Source organism: Varroa destructor, unplaced genomic scaffold (assembly GCF_002443255.2).
Source record: "Varroa destructor unplaced genomic scaffold, Vdes_3.0 BEIS01000001.1, whole genome shotgun sequence".
In the NCBI taxonomy this organism is placed as follows: Eukaryota; Metazoa; Arthropoda; class Arachnida; order Mesostigmata; family Varroidae; genus Varroa; species Varroa destructor.
In genome coordinates, this window is record NW_019211454.1 from 22,432,503 (window position 1) to 22,453,407 (window position 20,905).

General features: G+C 41.7%; 1 long non-coding RNA gene across 1 annotated transcript; it reads left to right on the plus strand.

Annotated features, from left to right (window-relative positions):
* Positions 1-13,996: 13,996 nt before the first annotated feature.
* Positions 13,997-20,695, plus strand: LOC147758392 (uncharacterized). The gene is made up of 2 exons (XR_015326500.1): positions 13,997-14,246; positions 19,107-20,695. It is a non-coding gene; the product is annotated as an uncharacterized LOC147758392 (long non-coding RNA).
* Positions 20,696-20,905: the final 210 nt, after the last annotated feature.

Genomic DNA, 20,905 nt, shown 5'->3' on the forward strand with positions numbered 1-20,905 from the left:
AAATATTCATTTTTTAATCCTGACGTCACTGCCAAATGAGTTGACACTACTCACTCCATATTTTCGCCTTAGCTAGCACAAAGGTCGAGATACGAACGCCTCTTACTAGGCGGACTTCGGGATGATCACGCTTGCGTTCTATTTGTAATTTCGAAGTTGTCTTGCTTGCGAACATAGATCGTCATCCATATGGAAAAGTCAATTTCGAATCTTCCCGTTGTCAACACGAGCCCGCCTATCCATATGGGTAGTAATGCGCATAACGTTATGTTTACTCGTATGAAGAATTGCAATTAGTTTGGAATGGTCGTTGATTCTCAAAACCTCAATATCATGGACAGGAGCTAGTGCGTGCAAGGTTACTAATCTAGGCGTTTTGATAAGATATCCGCATGTGTCAAGCACCAGTCGTTCAATTTATCTCGCTTTATCTACTGTGATTTAATATATGCTATAAATCGCAAAGATTCATTACCGCCATTGATCATCAGCTATTCCACTGCGGCGAATATACGGTAAATCTCGCCACGAAAATTTCTATACCTATGTCTTTTAAGTGGCAGGTCCCATGTCCTTTTGAGCGCAACTCGGCCTCATGAATGTTCCGAGTTTTGCGTCTGATAGTGCCCACCATGGGCATTGCTTTAAACAGCTGGCTAAGCGAAAATGTAGTGTTTACGGCCAAGTCCGCACCGAGGCCAAAACGCGTCCTTGAGACTAGTAGGAAAACACTTACCACTACACCAACGACCGGACTATATTTTTGCTAACAGTTTTCTTTGTAACTATAACAGATAATATTTTAGCGACGTTCGAAAAGATATATGACGGAAACAGTGGCGAATCTGTTCTTTGCTAATTGGTATCAGGATGGCGACTAGACTCGTTAATATTAAATCGGTCTCAGTTAATTGTACATTTTATCTATCCGCATGGCTCGCATTTTGACACGTTCCTTCTTTGGGCTGTTTTTTTGGGCATATGCTGCGTTGCTTACCTCTTTATCGGGTTGCTTAGTAGCAATCCTACGCGATTAAAACCTCGGACCGAAAAATAGTCTGATGCCCTTCGACACGATCCTCATTTTTCATCGATGCCCCTCAGCCGAGATGACAAGAGAAACAATCGTATTTTCGAAATTTCAGGGAAGACAGATAGCACTTGGCAGCGATTGTAAAAATTTAATTGAGCGCTTTATGGCTGGAGATCGCTTACTTAAATCTCACACAACAGCCGCAAGAAATGACAACGTTACGTTCCAGATGTCGGTATCTGGTGCATGAAAATCCGACGGCACACAAAGCACTAGTGCTCTGATTCTCCTGAATCTTAAAGGTAAAAAGTGGATAATCACATGAGTTCAGTGAACATGCTCAGCCGTGAAGCACATTCATATTAGGATTTACACAGGGGAAAAAAACCTATTTCAGCACAAGGTCGGCACCTGAAACGTAAAAGAGCTGACAGGAGACAACAATTACATTTCGAACAGCTTGCCTTTTACATTGCTCCAACCTCAGAGACCTGGGTAGAATTTGAAATGGCTGTGCCTGACCTTACTTCAGTTCCCTTTAGACCTAGCAATATGGCTCAATGCTCAAATGATACAAAACAAGCAATGAATGAAAGCTTCATCAATTTATTGCCAATTATAGCCTGTTAGCAAAACTAACCATAGCAGCGTCGGAAAGAAGTATTTTCGGATTTTCTCACAATGGCACTTGAACGTTATAGCTAAATTTTCCCACATGGAAGCTGGACTCATTTAACAACTATCGAAGCTGTCTTTCACAACTGTAGTCGTAAGAGCGCAAGGGCCTTGAGGCAACCACCTCTTCCATCTGTGACATTGCCAATGAAGCGTTCCTTCCCATCTACAATGAGGAACTATCCGTGAATAGGCCCACATTGCATTCTATACTTCATTTGAAACCTACCTTGGAAAGTCATCATAAGTACACCGTTCCAGTCAACAAGCATTCATTAGTAAAGAAATCCAATATTGTGACAGATCCATTCTCTCGTATGTAAAGTAATAAACCTGAAATTGCAGGAACATTTGTTGGCTAATGGCTAGTCTATTTGAGTTATGTTGATGTAAGGGTGGGGTCGCTTGTTTATTTTTCCTTCTTTAGACAGGTGCCATTTTTCTTACCTGTTTATCAATTGATAGACAGTTCAATGATGTTTGCTCTGATTGTGAAGGGTACGCATAGCCTTAAAACTGGCCGATATGGAACTAGGTTTACCGAAGCCCCTATAACATGCGAGCGTAAACAATATCATATAGATATCTTCAATAACAAGGGAAGAGGCCTGCCTCACGCTCGCTCATGTCAACCTTACGACAAACCTCAGTAAAATCAAATATACAGAATAATTTGACACGAAATGATTTCCTTAATCTATACGTACACGTTTCCGATACGTGTCACGCAAATTTGACAGTATTCCATACATATACCACATTTACTAAACCGAATTATTAATAACACGTAATGCAAACGCTTAGCTTGGATAAACACCGCAGTACTGCGCGTATCGCTGATAGCAGCATAGCGCATACGATGGATTCGCTCGAGGTTCTGTCTAAATCAAACGTTCGCATTACGTTATCCCAGAATTAAACCCAGAATTATATCTAGTGGTACGAATGATAGCGGGCAATCGAAGAGAGTGATCCAGTCATTTCGAAATCTGAAAGACAAACGGCAACTAAATGGTCCCCAGTGTTGGGTCTCGTAAAAAGCAACTAAAAATTTCATCCTTTTATGCAGATTACATCAGCCATTGAGCTGGCAACTGGCTCGTCTTGACCTTTTTTTCCAACAGAAATAGCTATTAAATGTTAGTAGTGATAAATTTCATGGAGGTATTTTTTTTATAAAAAGCGAAGACCTACGTGGTGGCTTGGCACGTCGTCTAGAATAGGTGGAAAGAATATTCCTAATAGATAGATAACATCGATAAGACTGACGGTTCCAATTCTCTGTGCTGAAAAACATATTCCATGTTAAACTAATTTACCTAAAAGTGGTGCCTCAAAACGTCCTTAGCATTTATTTCACCGAATAAAGTTCATATTAGCAAGGTCGATATCAGCTATTAATCAAGTATTTAGCCGAACTGGAATGTTTACGTTGGTGAAAACGTGAAGTGAGCACCCGGAAGAGACTCCTGCTACAGCTGAGTGTCAGCTAATACGAGACTAGATACAAAGTCGATTCAGGTTTTGTAATTTTGTTTAATGGGACCAGCGATCCATAAGGTGACAGCTAATTTATTCTATAAAAAGGCCTCTTTTCGTCGGTAACAATCAATGCCATCTAACTGTGCCTGTTTGGTTACACTTTCGGCCGACCGCGATAGGTATGGTATACGATTTCGTTGCCGCCTCTCAGATATTAGGATATTATGCGCAGAAATGCAACGGAGATGCTTTAGCCCTATCCGGTAACACATCAATTGATCCACGGAGCAGGGGATATGTGGTAGTCCGCTAAGTTGTAAAGGACGACCCTCATCGATTCTCACACTGCACTTTTAGCATGAACATAACAACATGAGGCTCTGAGCAACGTCAGCCACTGCGGATTCTAAAGCCTATTTAACGCAAAGAAGCCTCACAGCTTAGTCGCCTTCGCCTGCTTTACGGATCACTGAAGAGAAATGATCGCACGGAATAGCTGCAGCAAAAAGCGAAAAACTGTGAAGAAGTCGTCATCGCAGCAGCGTCGTGATATATTGGTACTCGAAGTTAAGCCAGGCGTTACTTCAAATACGAACGACACAAGCCAAATCAGGACGACACGTGTGCGACCGCTAAGAGTCCAATGACGCAACCAGAAAAGAAGAGCCTGTTGCTATCGTTGTCGTTTTCTTACCACAGAGCTCAAGGAACAAAGATGAAGTAGCCCCCATTTGAGCTGGAGACATGCTTCGGGCGCGTACGCGTGCGCCGTCGAATGACAGACTCTCAGATAAGACGAACTTTGGTATCTGCTGTGATGGACAGCACGTACCGCGATGATGGTCGAACAAATCGACGGCGCATCAGATTTATACGTATTGTAGGGAAAATTCCAATGCCACAGATCATAAAGCACACACATCTATCCCTACCGTAGGCAGGGATAGATTCGGAAGTGACACTGACTCTGCCGTTCGGATGGAGCGGCAAGCAGTTTAGGTAAAAATTACATACTAGATGATGCTGTCGTCGTTCTGTACGGGCAGCCCCCACTGTGCTAATTGGATATTTACCACAGCGAAGAGATGCTAGCGACCCGTAGACGAAACAGAGGGGATGTTAACATATGTGTTGAGCTAACATGTAGGTAAAAGTGGGCGTATTCCCCCATTCAACCTATGCTATATGTCACTCGATAGGATGAATAGATGAACTGCCATTAAGCGCTTCTTAAAACAACGCTTTGCAATGGGGTAAAGGAGAGGGAGAAGATCTGTAATAATTCAACACCGTAGTATATGAAGCTTGCCGTATCCTTTGACGCTTCCAAATATTCCTGTCTTCTTCTGTAAATCGATCGGCCCATTTTAACATACGATAAGGGAGAAAGCAATCCCAAAAACGTCTATTTAGTTCTTCCCTAATAATACAACTATACATTTGTCACCATACTACCGGGGTGAGGTCTACATCATATTGCCAAAACAAACACATCTACAAGAATCGAAATGTCATAGATATGAGTTAGTGTCGCTCAAACTTAAGAACCAGTAAAGATATTTAGCTCTAAGCGGCAGAGCGTAGGGGGGTAGCATTGTCTTACATTCAACGATACACTATTATCTTACTGAAACAAATAGAAAATATTTATCAATAACATAGTTGTCACACTGTCCGCTATTGGTTCCGATTTTCATTGATTCCGACCCGTATGTACGTTCGTAATTAGTCGGACCCTTGTTACATCGATTTCGACCACCGGAATCAATAATCTTTCCTTTTTGATCTATCCGTTATTACTCGGAAGGAAGAGTTACTATATTCACGGCTACGCATTCACACGGACTCTGAATAGTTTTTTTTTTTGCCTGCTGTCGTTGTTTCCAGACCCTGTATGGAAATTGCCTCATCAGAAATGTCATCATAAGCAGTATCAGCGTCCCGCCATCATCAGTCAGATGATACTTATCGCGGACGGTGGTTGTAGTATAGCGTGCATGCTAACTCACACTTTAATTAGCTATTCTGACCAAGAAGACAGAGTCACACAAAATAAATCAAAGAGCGGACAGAAATAAAAAGTCGCGCGGATCAGTGTGGAAATATATATAAAGCGAAAAAAGTAACTGTCGATAGCAGCAGTAGCCACACGGAACTCTTTAGATCGATTCACAACGTTTCAGAGCAGTAGATCCTACAGCTTACGATCATTGCTTTTGTCGCTGTTGCCGATCAGCGTTAATCAGCGGATCGTTGCAGCAGGAGTAACAGTTTTTCTGCTGCTCCAGTCAAGCGCAACTCGGAATCATTCGATCGATCACAACCCCCATGCATGAGCAGGAAACATTGTACCATCATCGTATCAGAAATCGAATGTGCCCCCAGAACAGATCCGACCCCTCTTAATGTACGAAGAATATATACATGTATTGGTGCAATTTCTATCAGAGATCGATCATCATGCTCAGCTAAAAACTATATTTATTTACCGGATAAAAAGGAAATGACAATAGTCATCATCAGCTCAATCTGTTTTGCGCCTTTCGAGCAGGCCTCTATAGTGCAAGTCTCCCTGATGAATGTTACTGTTTGCTATATTCTACGCTAGGACAGCGTATCGCATCGTCCGTCTGCGATGCAACTTTTGTGCTCCATTAATATATGGCAATGCGCAGTGGACTTAGCATCACCTTGTTTGGTTCAGTATCTTCTATTCTACCTTCTTTTTGTACGCGCCCATTTCCGTCCGTTTGCTTATATACATATACATATAAATGAGTAAAAAATAATCAACGAGTGATGACGTTCAGGCTAGCATACAGCTTATCTATCTAGTATAGAAGCCCCTAAAAAACTTCTAGGGACATATACGGTAAGATATATTGCATAAGCTGCATCCACCACCTGTTGGTGATTTTTAAGAGCTATTAAACAATTAAACTAAGTTACGTTTGAACGGTAATCGAATTGGGCGAGTACTATTCTTACTAGGTTTAATAGTGACGTATCTTTTGCTCTAGCTTTAAGCACACTGACCGAAACGTTGAGCGAAACCGTGACCGCGTTATTATTTATTGGAGCCTCTTTCAAGAAGGTCGCGCTTTGGCAAAAAATAGATTTGTAAATGAACGAGAAAATTACCCTGATAGAGTTGTTTTGGCCTCTACATGAAGGGATCCAATATTTGATTAACACTTAACTTACAATAAAGCTTTTTTGCACGGCTTAGCTACTGAAGTAGCAGAAAATATTCAAATAGATCTTTCAATAACGTAAACCATTCGCTCGATCTATCCTACGATAAATCCCGTCTTCGATTCACTCTGGTTGTAAACAAATGGACAGTTATCGAAACAGAAAATCATTTCCAACCTTAATGTGCAAAGGCACGAAGTTACGATCTTCCAAAACCATCTCCCTACGATATATCTGGGTGTTAAAATTAATACATATGTGTACTCGAATACCGGTACCTTCACACATCAAACAGTTTGTACGCTTCATTGAATAAGTATATCCACAGATAACCAGTTTTTCATTATAAGACGCCCGTTGAAGATATACATCCCATTGATTTTTGTCCCTGTTTTCTATTATTTTCCTATAAGCCAATTTGCCCATTTTATTGTGATAATAGCACAAATGCTACCCGGGCCTACAAAAAAAAAATTGTGCTGGTCATGATTAAGATGCGTTATCAAAAGAAACGACCCAAAGATAATTCGGTCATGTTCGTTCGAGACGGTTCCATGTAAAATATGTTTTTCGTATTGGTTGACCAGTTATGGAAAAAAGTTGACGAAATTATTGCAAAGCTTGACCCAGACCGATGCATTGGTAGCTATGGCATCGCTAAAAAAAAACAAGCAGGAACCTTTAAACCGTTAAGGTATTGGAAGAAAGCTGGCTCCATATTTGCTTGCTATACGCATTTACTCAGTCGTCTTTTTACTTGCAACACCCTATGGAAGTGCTATGAAGTTGAGCCACTTCTATTACGGCTAATCATATACGACACTCATGCGCAAATGGAAAAAAATATAGAAAAAATATGCTCCACAGTCTGTGACTGACGACAATAGGAGGTGATTTTATATGTTTAGGTGGGATTAAAAAGAAGTCGCATATTATGGGTTGCTGTCATCTGGTTGATTCAAAACTCTATTGTCAACAACTAACAACATTACAACAGGCTATTGAAGAAGATCGAAACGAAGATAGCATAGACAAAAAACGTCGTTTTCAATCGCATCAATACCAGGCCACATGCATCTTCAGCCGCCCGACAAATAGTGAGATAATTTAGATAGAATATCTTAATGCACCCGCCATTTTAGCAGATTTTACTTCATCCAATTATTATCTGTTTCAGTCTCTGCACAATTCTTTAAATAGTATTCATTCTGTTTAAGTGGAAGTGAGCAAAAGTCACCTGTCGCTTATCGCTTGTTGTTTTTTGCTTAGAAAACACAGAAGTTCCGCAGTAACGGGATCATGGTGTTACCAGATAAATAACAGGAGATTGTTGGTCATATTTAGTTTCGTAATATTAACGTTGAAATTACGTCAATTTTAGGCTAAAAAACAGTGAACGTTTTTTTCCGATGACTTGAATATTTGTTATCGCTCCGATGATTGTCTAAGTAGTTGCACATTTAAGATTGTACTCTAGTACCCAGGAACACTTCACACACTAAACAGATGATAACGACATCTTCAATCTTCCGTGTCTTGTTTGTCGATCTTGCGAGGAAATTATTGATCACGTTCTGCTTGGGCACTCCGTATCCCGTCAGCCATCGTCTCATCTTCGGTGGAAACGTGCAGTGACCTCTCAGGATTCGATTCCACAGTCAGTAGTCGGTAGCGATCATAACCAAATAAGTTATGGAGCACTCTTCGGTATCGTTTAACACTTGCCTCAAATAGACATTTTTACTGCCGCGGCTACTGTTCAGCAATTATACTCTAAATAATAACAAGAACGCCATAGTCTACGACGCGCCAGCCGTTCCATATCCGCGAAGGCCACGTCGACAGCACTAACTTACAAATATTCCCTCTTGTTAGATGGTGGTAATGATCATGTTCTCAGGTCATCAGGAAATATTGTTTACGTACTTTTTCTTGGAATCAATTTAGGGCTGGAAGAGACTATTTCGGTTCGCCTTCTCCAGGCTGTGATATGACTTGTTGCGAGATATCGTGTATATTGCGGGAATAAGAATTAATAGGTGAAAATATTCAAAACCTAGCACACAGTAACGTAGTAGTTTACGTTAGCTAAAGTATTTTGCAGACATCTATCTGTTATGTCGAACGTCGATGATGCAGGACACAATGGCAGAGCGAGACTCTGATAAGTAGACAGTGAGAAAGCGATTCCAGAACCAGCTCTCCTGAGAGGTCAACAAATAGGCTGAAGTGATTTGTCGAATTCGCATGAAACCTCGGTAACTTCAGAGGGAAAGCACAGTTAGGTAGGCTAAAAAGAGCCAGATTGTTGCGTTTGTGTGCTGGCTTCAAAAACGCACGGTGCTCTAGGCTTGGTGAGCGTCAACCGTCTGAAGTTATGCCTTACAGCAGCGCCAGATGCAAAACTTCAAACGTTTATTTTAAACTGAAATATAGCTTTTGGTGACATGAACAACATGGAGAGTGACCCCGGTTTTAGTGGGTGCTGTGATCCACTGTCAGGTCTGACTGAGCCATTTGAACTGTTAACCCTTGAAAATAAAGGGAAAAATATATAATTTCAAGTTTTCTGCTTAAGAAACTTGAAGAAAGGTAACACCATGAGAAGAAAGGAAGCAGCATGATTTATCACGCCGCGCCTCCAGAAGAGTCTATAAAGCAACATGAATCCCTCGTGCAACTACGCTTGTACACCTGATGTAAACATCCAGTGAAAACGTATTTAGAACAGATACAGATAATTACTTACATATAATGGATTTGTAGACGTACCAGTGTTGAAGACCTCTTTAAAAAATGTCACTAAAACGCCCTGAATTCTCAACTACTACACCATTTTCAATAACCGTTACATTAAGCTTCATCATTAGGTCTGTCTTCCAGTTGAACAGGTTCACTATTACTCCCAAACTCTGATTCACCGGCAACCCGAAGTCCAGTATTACCATTCAAAAGTTTCACTTGTTTAACGCCTGAGATGAACGATAAATTTGGTCGGACACTTCGGATTGGCGCTACCAGGAACGACTCTAGCTAGATACAAATGCGAGACTGTTTCGTGAACTATCAATCTATAACCTGTATAGTCGATCTGTTGCTGTAGATCGTTTGGCATCAATGCCCTTACCAATTCAGCAGGCGTATATGTTATATGGCGGCTCCGGCTAAACGTCCTTGTTTAAGGCCGGCACACCTTGTACCAGGCACCCGTAGGCTAAGTAAAAGCAGTAGAGGGGCAGCGATGAACGACGACACCCGCAACGTTCTCAGAATATGACTTAAGGAAGGCTTGCTCTATGAATGCCACACGTTTCGTAAAGCGTTTCGCTACGAGTCATCCGCACCATGTAGCCTCGTCTCCGGCAGCCGTCGATTGGCTCTCAACAGAGTTTGTTAAAATGCAAAATGTACTAGCGCTTCGTTGTGTGTAAACAACTAATCTACCTCAACGATGTCTATAGACACTTCCGACTATATATTTGTTAAATTCGCATGATAAAGCTTACATTATATACGCTGTACGCGTACGCAGAAAATTGATGTGTTTGAATGCGCAAAATTGAAGTCCAGTATGCATAGAAATCGTCGACTCCACGTTTATCTATTATTATACTTGAAAAATTGGAATATTCCGCCTTAGAGATTATTGACATATAAAAAAAATAACCCTGCAGTACCAAAAAGCTTTTTGTTTTTTACTTAGCCTGAGGCCTGCCTCTCTATTGTAATCCTACAATAGGAAAGACCAAAATGCACTAGTGTAAATCCGTCGAACTTTGAGATTTTTCCCGCAAACTAGTATCGCTCTTCTAAAGTGTAGCTCTACATATGCCTGTTATAAACGGAGCAACTGAGTACCAGCTATGGAAACAGCTTATATTTGACCAAGTTTGTATGTGCCGTTAACAAGACTATGACGAAAGTATTGGTCTTCAACAGTAAAAATACAATACGCTACGACGAAAATCAAATAGCTTAGTCTGGCCTTTTTTGGAAATTGTGTCCACTGGTCGACTCGGCCTAAGGGGTAGTTGCGTTCTGTTTTTACTCAACTTACGGTGACAGAGCAGAAGCTGATAAAGCTTTCTTCTGGTAGGCGTATCGCTTTGAGGAATTAACGTAACTTCAACCTTAACTTAACAGCCGATCTGGAAATGCAAAGCGATTACAAGGACGTTTCAACATAGAAGTATCAAAGTAACGACTAACGTGTCGTACACGGCTTGAGTTCATCAACTTTACGTGGATGACAGTATATACGTTTTGAAAACTGTGAACATGAGGTCAGTTATTTTTTTCGACAATCGGATACATATAGTTAGGGGGCTAATGGAACATCCAGTACAAGGCTAGAGTAACGTCAATGGTAAAACCGGATTACTGCAACAGATTCATAATTGCTCTGAATTTCGTTGGCGTTAGCCTACTACTTCAACATATAACCGCGCCGAGATAATGTGATACATCAAAAAAGTTGAAGAGTTTGGAGTACCGCGACGCAACCGCAATGTCTAAAGATAACTGTTAACATGGTAATCGATTGTAGCCAAGGTAGTAGCGAACCAGAATTGAATGGGGCAAATCAAACATGGTAATGCCACAATGGGCTAACGACTAGTGCGCTATAGCTATATAATATTAAAATTAATCATTAGCTAAGAGAGTCAATGGCGAAATGGACGCAGACTAAACCCATAGATCAGTATGGGTTTTTCACTAATGTTTTATATTATTCCTAGGGAAAAACTAAAAGTCTGTTTGTGTTTGGAAATTAACACTACCAGTCATAAATATAATAGGTTTGCTATTAGATGCGCCAGGTTCTACTTGAGCTAAATTAACGTTTTTCTTATTTTTAAACAACGGGAAATCCCCATGAAAACACACTCGGCTCCAAACATCTTCAGTCTCTGCAAGTATCTTAACAAACTTCGACTGGCCAATAACTGACGATCGTTAGTATTATGCTACTCTGTTTTTTTCTTTACAAGACTATATTGAAAACTAATATGGCGTACGGCTCAGTGGAAACGCTGCAACATGCCGTGATGGACCTGCAACTTTTATTCACACCCATCTCCTTAAAAGGTATGATTTTCTACTTAAATCTTCAGTGTTTTTAATAAAAATTAGTTGCCTGGCGTGTCAACGGTGGCGTGCATGTATGTAAGCGAGCACGGTCTGAGATGTCACGCTGAGAGAGGTGATGTTGTGCCTGAAAGTTTGTCCCTATTGCAAAATGTTCACATTTGGCAGGCCATGTATGGCCAGTTGAGCATCATCGTGCGTAAGGACGCTCCTATATATATAAGGACAGGTTTGTATTTTAGCTTGAATATCTCGTACAAAGAAAGGACAATTATTCCTATTTATCCATATTGTACGACTGACTCTGTTTGAAAGACTAGCGACATGTGCTATCTATGTGCGCTCGTAAAAAGAAATTGGAGGCCATTACGCATGCTAATGTTTCTCTGCATAACTGGACTATTTTCGGAGTATAATTAATTATAATATAATCGCGGTCTGCAACGCACATCTTCGTTTGTTTGGCCTGAAAGTATGAAAAAAAGGGGAAATCGAAAACACAAGTTGTATCCGATTCGACAACGAACGATCGCGCCAAGTAGCCGCGCGGTAGCGGCAGGACATTCCGCGTCTCTTATCTGTTAACACCGAAAGCCACTTGCGGTAGGACATTTATGGATTCAGGCAAATGTGTGTATGTCTATATACGCAGACATGCGACTTTCGCTGTATACATATATGTGTTATGTTGATTACATTTGGATAATAAAAATCAAACATGTGCATCATATACATACACATCTAATCTAGCAGAAATACGGAACATCAGACGGATAATCGACGGGCAACGTCGTTATAGGATTCAATGGCAGAAACAAAATCCAGGCAGATGAGCCGACTGGACGTCACCTCTCGGCACCTTGGCTTGTCACGCTTTCTTTTTTTAAACAGCTTCTTTCCCAATGTCGATTGATTCAGTCGGTCAATCGCCGCTTCGTTCAGCGGCAATGGCATTATGGTTGCTCTGCGCTTTGGTACAGATGCAAATTTGTTTGCCAGATTCTATTTAACTTAATACACTCCGACCGGCTTCATCGATGAAAGTGGTTTCTGTAGAAAAGGCACAGACAATTTCGAAATGGATCGGTTTCGTACTGCTCGTACGCCTTTGGGTGGTAGCAGCGGTACGAGGGTGACACTTGGTCGGTTAACAACAACAATACGCTTAAACGACTCCGTTCTCATAATCGTTCTGAACAAATGCCCTCCTCAGAACTTCTTCCAACACGCAAACAATTGAAAGTGCTCTTTCTCAAACGATTCGAACTGATCCCTAATCAAATTACTGTTATTTATACAGTACTGCTCTGTTTTGACTTATGCCTTAACCATTTTTGTTATTTATCCATGACGATGGAAGCAGAAATGGGTTTTAGGATGCGGCCATCGTAAGCTCACTTTCTCAGACTTTACAGAAGTATTGTCGATATCTGTAAATATAGCATTATATACGTGCGATGCTAATTAATTTCTCCAAGTATAAAGCAATCTATCGACGCTAGCTTGATTGGAGCTGATTAAGGGTCAGCATTATGCGTAAGCAGTATTTCCCAGGATGAGTTTGCTCAGAACACCCGTTCTCGTTCGAAGTTTCATAGAGGAAATATCGGCTACCCAACTTCGACTAGACAGTAAGGGATCATGAAAGCATACGCAACCACAGACGCTGCAACATTCATTTACTACAGTTCTATAAACGTGCAAATTAAGTACACTGAAAAATTATTTCTGCTCAAAGTTTTTAGATGTAGTATATTCGCACATGTACCGCACGCTTCCGATATGTGGGATACGCTGGAGCATATGATATATTCAATGGGGCAACATGCTGTAACGTTCTAACAAAGGCAGCAACGTTGTAAGGACGCTTACACCGCTGCTGGCTATATATTATCTACGTTCTTCCAGCCGTTGTTCTCATCCTTTAGTCTAAATCAGAGTACTTTTCACTTCAACACTTCAGTGGCGGCGGCAGCAGCAGCAATGGCCACCGTAGACGCCGCCACGTAAGAAGCTCCAGACGCACTTCATCATCACCTGTCCAACGTCGCTTTTTCGTGCCGCTTTCTGTCCGGTAAACTCACCAACTCAGTTTGATATTAATCAATGCAAATGTGCTTACAACGACCGGCAGCGTAATCGTCAGCTAAAATCGTCACGCAAAACAACTTACTGCTACGTAAAGAACAACGTCGGCCGATGGAACTGCACCAAGGGACAATGCGGTGCCTTGTCCACCATCATCGGCAATAAGGTTGGCATACTACTATTGATGATGTCGTGAATACGAGAAAAGACATTCTCGAAATTCATAAAAAAAAAAAATAAAAAATGTCCAACGGAGCCTTTTGTACGCGATATGAGGCGCCACCTATACATAGACAGCATTGTGATAAGGTCGTCGGTGTAGCTGTCGACAAAACAGCGGTATAGGTGGGAAGGACAACAGCCTGCAGACAGCAACAACCATAACTGTATGGCCTGACGGACAGACGGTACGGCGCGACTGTTTGTCGCGACTTGCAACGTTGACGGCGCCGTCAATGTTAGCAGTCTCGATGCCAATACGCCGCTGCTGCCGCCGCCTGGACTATTTGCTCGGCGCCATTGAGCCTAGAATTATAATAAGTAAATGGCTGAGCCTCTGCTTTCTGGATTTATCCATAGGTGGACGTGCATAGGCCCTCGTCTCCCTCCCTCTGCGCTGATGTTTACGTACATGCGGAAGGCACATAACAAACAAGTCGATGGCGGATGTCCTATCATGATGCAGGTTCGTGGCTATATGAAAGTTCGTTAGAAAGGCCTGCTATGAATTCATTTTTAATAGATTTTTAAACCTGCTCTAAAGCAGCTATAGAGAGAGTGATCAACATTTCGCTATTGACGACACATCGATGGCCGATAAATATATTTTAAGAGGTGACGAAGTTCGTTGTGGTATGACTTCATGGAAAAGTTGCCGGCGCTGTATAAACATGTACACAGACGTTGATCGAGCAAAATGCAATTACTATTGCTATCGTATATATCGGCGAAACAAAGGCTCGTGATTTTAGTTAAGACGCTGCACAAAGAGTATAATGCGGACACAATTCGGCTGAGATATTGTAGCACAGCCATAGCGTTCGACAAAAACTTTCGGATCATCAAAAAACCAGATATCAGATCAGTTGTGCCCCTTCAGTCTTCACTGATGAGTACGATTGCGATAATGAAATATTTTATGACTATTGGTCAGCTCTGTTAAATTCTGCCCTTGTAACGATTTGTTAGGCGACACCTCTAGAGAAAAATTCGTGATAGCGGCTTTTCGGACCAATCTGGTTTCCAAGGTGGTAAAGGAAGGTTCTGAAAGCAAATCGATCTTGTCCACCAAAATACCTGGGGCGCGAACCCAAGCAGGCACGGACCAGTTTCTTTGTAGTCGTGATGCATCGGAGCGTTTGTTCCGCAAGCTATACACGCAAATGTGATCCTAGCAACTAAATCCAAAAGGGGGGCAAATATGTATGTACATAGGCTGAAAAATGCTAAATATTTTTTACATGTGAGAATCGTCGGTATCGTTGAACTATTCAGGTTGGCCCATCGCAAACAGTTGGTTCTTGGTTTCGCTTATTGTAATTTAGCCATTTTGGACAGAATTTTTTAATAAATAAACAGTATACAAAAACCTCTCCATCTTACTAATACGAAGCACAGACATTATTAACTACGAGGTTTAAGCCGACTTTTAACATGTGCTTGAAGAAAAATAGACTATGCACACCCGAACACAGATCAAAGGTGCACACTCTCAGTAGGATCGACGCAACCACTCTAGCGACCTAAACACCATTGTCATGAAATGATGTATAATAGAATAACTTGACAATTTGTACCTATTGTTAATACCGTATTTATTAACAAGATGAAGGTTTAAATCTCTAGTTTAAGCCGCCACCCAAAAAGACTCGCCGGCAAATCAGTTTTAACTTAACAACAGAGATTAAGATTTTCTTTACAAAGGGACAAAAACAATCTTCTATAATTTAAGAGTCTTTTCTATGTCTTCAATGTTAGATATGCTGAGCATAGGGTAAGCTCCATCCTTGGGGGGTTGATCTATTAACTTATGTTCGATTGCAAAAACGTTTGACTAGACAAACAACTGGGTTCATCACAAAAATGAAAGTCGAATGAGCACAATAGATGGGTTTGCTCATTACACCGCATCAGCACAAGGCGTTGCGTTCCTGCTGTTAGCGTTTTCGTGGACATACGCTGCTTTCTGGTTTGGAAATCTTCCTCTATTCAGTCACCGTTACAACCGAATGGCTCGACGAATATACGAAATACTTGGATATCTATAATAAATAAAGACTTGAATATCTGCGTGCCAACTAACACCTGAATTACAGTTTTGTACTCTCCCTCCTATATATTTCTATTATTTTTGAGCTATGTTTAGAAATGATCTTAGAATCAAACTGCGTAAGGATTAGCGTATTCCGTTCTCGTATGGTGTGCCTAAATGCGTTAGCGGTTTCCTGGAAAGGGTTTATTTTATTGGTCATATACGGCGATCCTCCCTAGTTGGACAGTGAAAGCCCGCTTGGTTTTATGAAGCTCGTAGGAAGTACAAGACGACCTTATATAATTAATTGTTAATGCCGACTCGAGTTACATTGTGGAACACTTGGGTCTGGAAGGACGCGCCGAGTGGGGCTCTACTTTAAAGGATTTTTGAGAATCGAAACGCGTCTTTGACGGACCGGCTCGATCTATTAAACATTTAGCTGTGAATCTGTCCGCAAGGGTTTGGTCACGACCTCGGGACACATAGATGTTCTAATAAAGGAGTAGCAGCGTCACGGCCAGAGCTCGACTATCTAATCAAGACCGATTCCCTTTATGCTGAAAGCAAAATGTCGAAATGCCGTTGGAAGCGGTTCACAACATTCATCAAGCTGGCGTCTTCACGACTCGGCCAGTTGCAAACTATACTTCTGGTGGCATTACGAGTCTAGCTAGCAGCCCTGCTCAATGCTCATACAAATAGGTCCGTGTATAGTCACCATAGTTTATATATCGGACATCGTTGCTCTGATTTTTCAGAGTTCTTTGAAGATCTTTATCGTTTCGAGATCTGATAGCGAATGGCCATCAACAAAGGGCAATTTCATCACTTTATTTTTCAATTAGACACTTTTTGAAGGGATACTCGGGACGGAACACATCACGCCTAAAGTCTGATAAAAACGTTGTGAGATAAATCTATGTTAGTTTGCTTATATTCTTTAATGTGAAGTGACCGAACGAGCATGTTTATGCATGTTTTTCCTTACGCGCTTTAAATGCAATTGATAATGCCGTCTATTTGTTATGTGAAAGCAAAACAAAAAGGGAAAAAAAAAATAAAAAAGAACTCAGCTGGATCCGCTGTAGAAGAAAACACGGGCGCGAGGGAACTAACACAGGATGTTTAATTAGGATATGGTATTTATTATATTACGCATCGACAACATGGGGACATTTATCGATATTTACGACAGCCGATTTTTATACATAACAAGCGAAGTCTCTAGAAGCCAGACCTTTGCATCGACGTTCTACCACCAGGCACTGTGAAAGTTTACAGATCAGTAGCGTTGCTATTGCGGATCGAATTCGCTGGGTCGTTCGATGTACAGGCTGAGTACCATTGTCCTCGGTCACAAGTACCTTGATATTGCCTCTGTCATAAACGATAATAGCGGAAAACAGAGCAAATTCATTATTTCATTGAAATTCGCAATTGAGTACATCTCTTCGTTTTTTTTTCTATCGAACGACACTCCATAATTTCTGTGTTCCCAGGCTTCAGCTCCAAACGATCGGGGCCGCTCAGCGGTGCGCTGTCCCGTTTCGTTTGCCAGTGTTCGGTCTTTCATTGCCGCATTCAGCTGAGTAGTTCGCGTCTTCAGCAAGCACGGCTAATTTGGCTACAGTGTTTTCCGCCACCGCAGTCGTCATTGTCGCTAAAGTTGGCAGATCACAATTACAGGGCGGCGGCGGCGGCGGCGGCGGCGGCGGCGGCGGCGGCGACGATCGAGAAGTCCATTTCGACGCGGTGAGTCCAGGATTCAGTAGAGCAGGCTTGTGGGGAAAAGGCTCTCGTCCTTTTCGCAGCCATCGTACCAACACTGCTTCACTCTATGGCTTGAGGCTTCGTCAGTCACTCGGCTCGGAGCACTGCGGAGACGACGACAACAACGGCAGTGGCTGCTGACGGCCCATAGCAGAGACAACAAATCCAGCGGTGCGTCGGCCTTCCATCGGTGGCAGCAAAGGATGCTGCTGCGGGTTGACAATGCGGTCGCTCTGGCTGGACGACTAACCGGCCGGTCGGCCTGCATATGTCGAAACGTCTCGCTGATGATCTATTGCTAAGATAGTAATGGTAGTCAAATTGTGGTGGCGTTTGTAGTAACAGCAGCAGTACAAATAACAATGGTGGCACGTCATAACGCCACTGGTACAAGCGGAAACAAGAAGCAAGTCATTTTGCTTAGCTACAACTACATTGAAATAACATTAAATATGATGACGGCTACATCGAGAAGTATTATATAATATTTCGATGAGCGGCGACGGCCAAAAAAGATCTGCGTGCACATCTATAGAGCTATAATACTTCGTCACCGCGGCAACTGACACTGCCGTTTTTGCGGTTGGCTCTTGTTTGTTACGGCTGTAGTATTCCATACACAAAACGATAGAAATCGCTATGTGTATCCATGGATCGATTATTATTCCCACGGCTCCTTGGAGTTTCATCTTTGATCTAAATAATGCGTACATTTCTTCATATTGGCCCGCGAGGTGAAAAGACAAATGAGCACCTGTACTGAGCCCGAACGCGTCAATATAAGAAGGATATGAGCCGATATGAAGACATGCATGCATACAAACGCAACAGACTTTCATTATGAGGTGGCACAAATTTAAGGACATAAATATAGAGGTTATCTCATGTCAATTATTGCCTGCACCGAGCAAATAGTAATATATTATGTATATATATTTTATAACTCGTCATGGCTTGTGAAATTATTCCAAATAAAAAATGAAGTAGAATATAATAAGCATGAAACTAATTACACAAACTTATCTTCGCGCAGTCTTTTCGTGCTTCGACGATGGCGGTTCATGTAGAAAAAATACCGTAATAGATTTGAATGATGCACGGTCTTTTCGCCATTTCTTTTAGACTGCCGTCAAAAATGGATCAGTGCGCGTGTGATTGAACAAGAGGACTGATTTCCTTCTGACATAGATAATAACAACACCTTATAGCCTATACGGCTACTTATGAACATACATATTTTCCCGTTCCGTCTTCTTGCTATTCTTCATTCTAGACGCGTTGCTTTCCCCATCCGTTCCGGCGGGAAGTGAGAAAGAAAGATCGTCAGGAACACATTAGAGGCATTTGTTCTATTAGGCAAAAATGTTCGCCATTTTGATTATTATCATTATTACTTCAGAAGTAGTCAGCACTAGAACAGTAGGAATGGTTGGAGTTTTGCTTGCCTATCTTCCGCCTTCTTTTTTTTTCCCGTTTGGGCTGTTCGACATCGTTAAAGTGCGGACTTTTAAAACATTTCAGCTTCAGGTCACCACCCAGCTAATGTTGGGTCGTGGCCCATCGCCATCAACTGCTGTACGAACAACAACGACGGCGGCGGCCACAGGGGCATCGACGCCACCCAAATGCTCAAAACCTAAATAGCCGCAATCGCAGCGACGCGGTTCAATTACACAATGGCAACAAAATGGAAGGTGTTGTTTTTGGCCATGGCAGCGATGAGGACAAAAATGACAGTGATAACGCAAACACAGATTCGTCCAATAGGCCCTGCTCCTGCAGGTCACGAAGTTATGCCTGGAATGTCCGTGCTTTTTCGGGTCTAATTTGTATATCATCTGATGACGACGCGCCACTTCCCCTTCTCGTTTGCAACAGCAATTGGGTGCATTGCCGATTGCTTCTGTCGGACCTTTCTACTTTACGTTCGAAAGTGTTTTCAGAAAAACACTTTATTGAAACTTCGTGACGTACTCATGCTTTATGTTGGACGAGCTACTTGTGGAACTTTGGACGGGGGCCGAATTATTACCTCGTCGTATATATATATGTATGTGTGTTATAACGGTCGCATGATGTTATTGACTTGAAGAAAATTGGCAGGTTGAAATGCCTAAAATTAATTCTGCATATGAAAATAAGCCAGCTAAACAGGACTGTAAGGTGACAGGCCCGCGCAAGTCGATAGAACGATGATTAGCGTAACAGAAATAACGTATCCATTGATTTCTCAGCAGGGTATAAATACATCATTGGTCATGTATTCAACGACTAGCTGGAATAGAATACCGATGGAAATATGAAGTAGTTTTCTGATTTTGGACTCGTGAAGGCACCATCGTGTGGTCGTCGTAGTGGCTCTAATGTTACTGCATTGCCTGCCTGCCTGCCCGCCCGCTTAAGGAGTTACTTTAAACCTGATTCCCTAATCTTAACCCATGTGCCACGTGTGGGTACCCATGTGGGTACGTTGGTCTTCATTGCAAAAGTTAACATGCCTATTATCTAGGGACACTTCGAAGGGTAGTGGTAGAGGAATGAAGAAGTATGATTGTTTGTGTGCGAGACGCATTTAGCACCTAGCGGAACGGTACCTCGGCGCGATCCTTCGCAAGCACAATCAGATGTAACAGTACAACTGTATAGACAGAGGTCAATTGTAACAAAAAAGATAGTAGTTGCGGCTGAAACATCCGTTGGAAACAAACACATGAAGATTAGTTACCACGTAGCACGAGAAGCTGATGAAATGTTTAGGTTCGTGAATCAGTCAGTCGACCAAGAACAACCGAAACCAAGGAAAATATGGTCAAGTGACTAAGCTCGAGGTAAATTACCACCTTGGGGAGATTCAGAGGTACATTTAGATCTGACCATTCATGAACTACATTTTCTATCGAACTTCCGACAATGTAAACATAATCAAAACAAAGCGGCATTGTTTCCGGCAGTTGGCACTCTGATTAATAAAACAGAAGAAACATCTCTCCGGAAGACTCGGCTAGCTGGGTTTATTGCCTGGTCCTTGCTGCTTGCTTTTAAAGCCAATCGCTATCAGGAATTACCGTTGTCACTTTTTATCGACAAGATAAAACCACTGTTGTGTATCACTTTTTAGCCCTTATTAACTGAGATATATGCAATCCGATCACTTATTTCTTACTCGTTTCTTTCTAAAAGCTATGGATTTATCCCTAGTTTTCGCCCATAGCAAAAAAAGCTTTTTTGTTTCTCAGTAATAAGTAAAAGAAATAAGACTTTTCTTTTTTTGTTAAATAGAAATACGAGTATTTCGTTTTTTTTTTCTAACAAATACACTG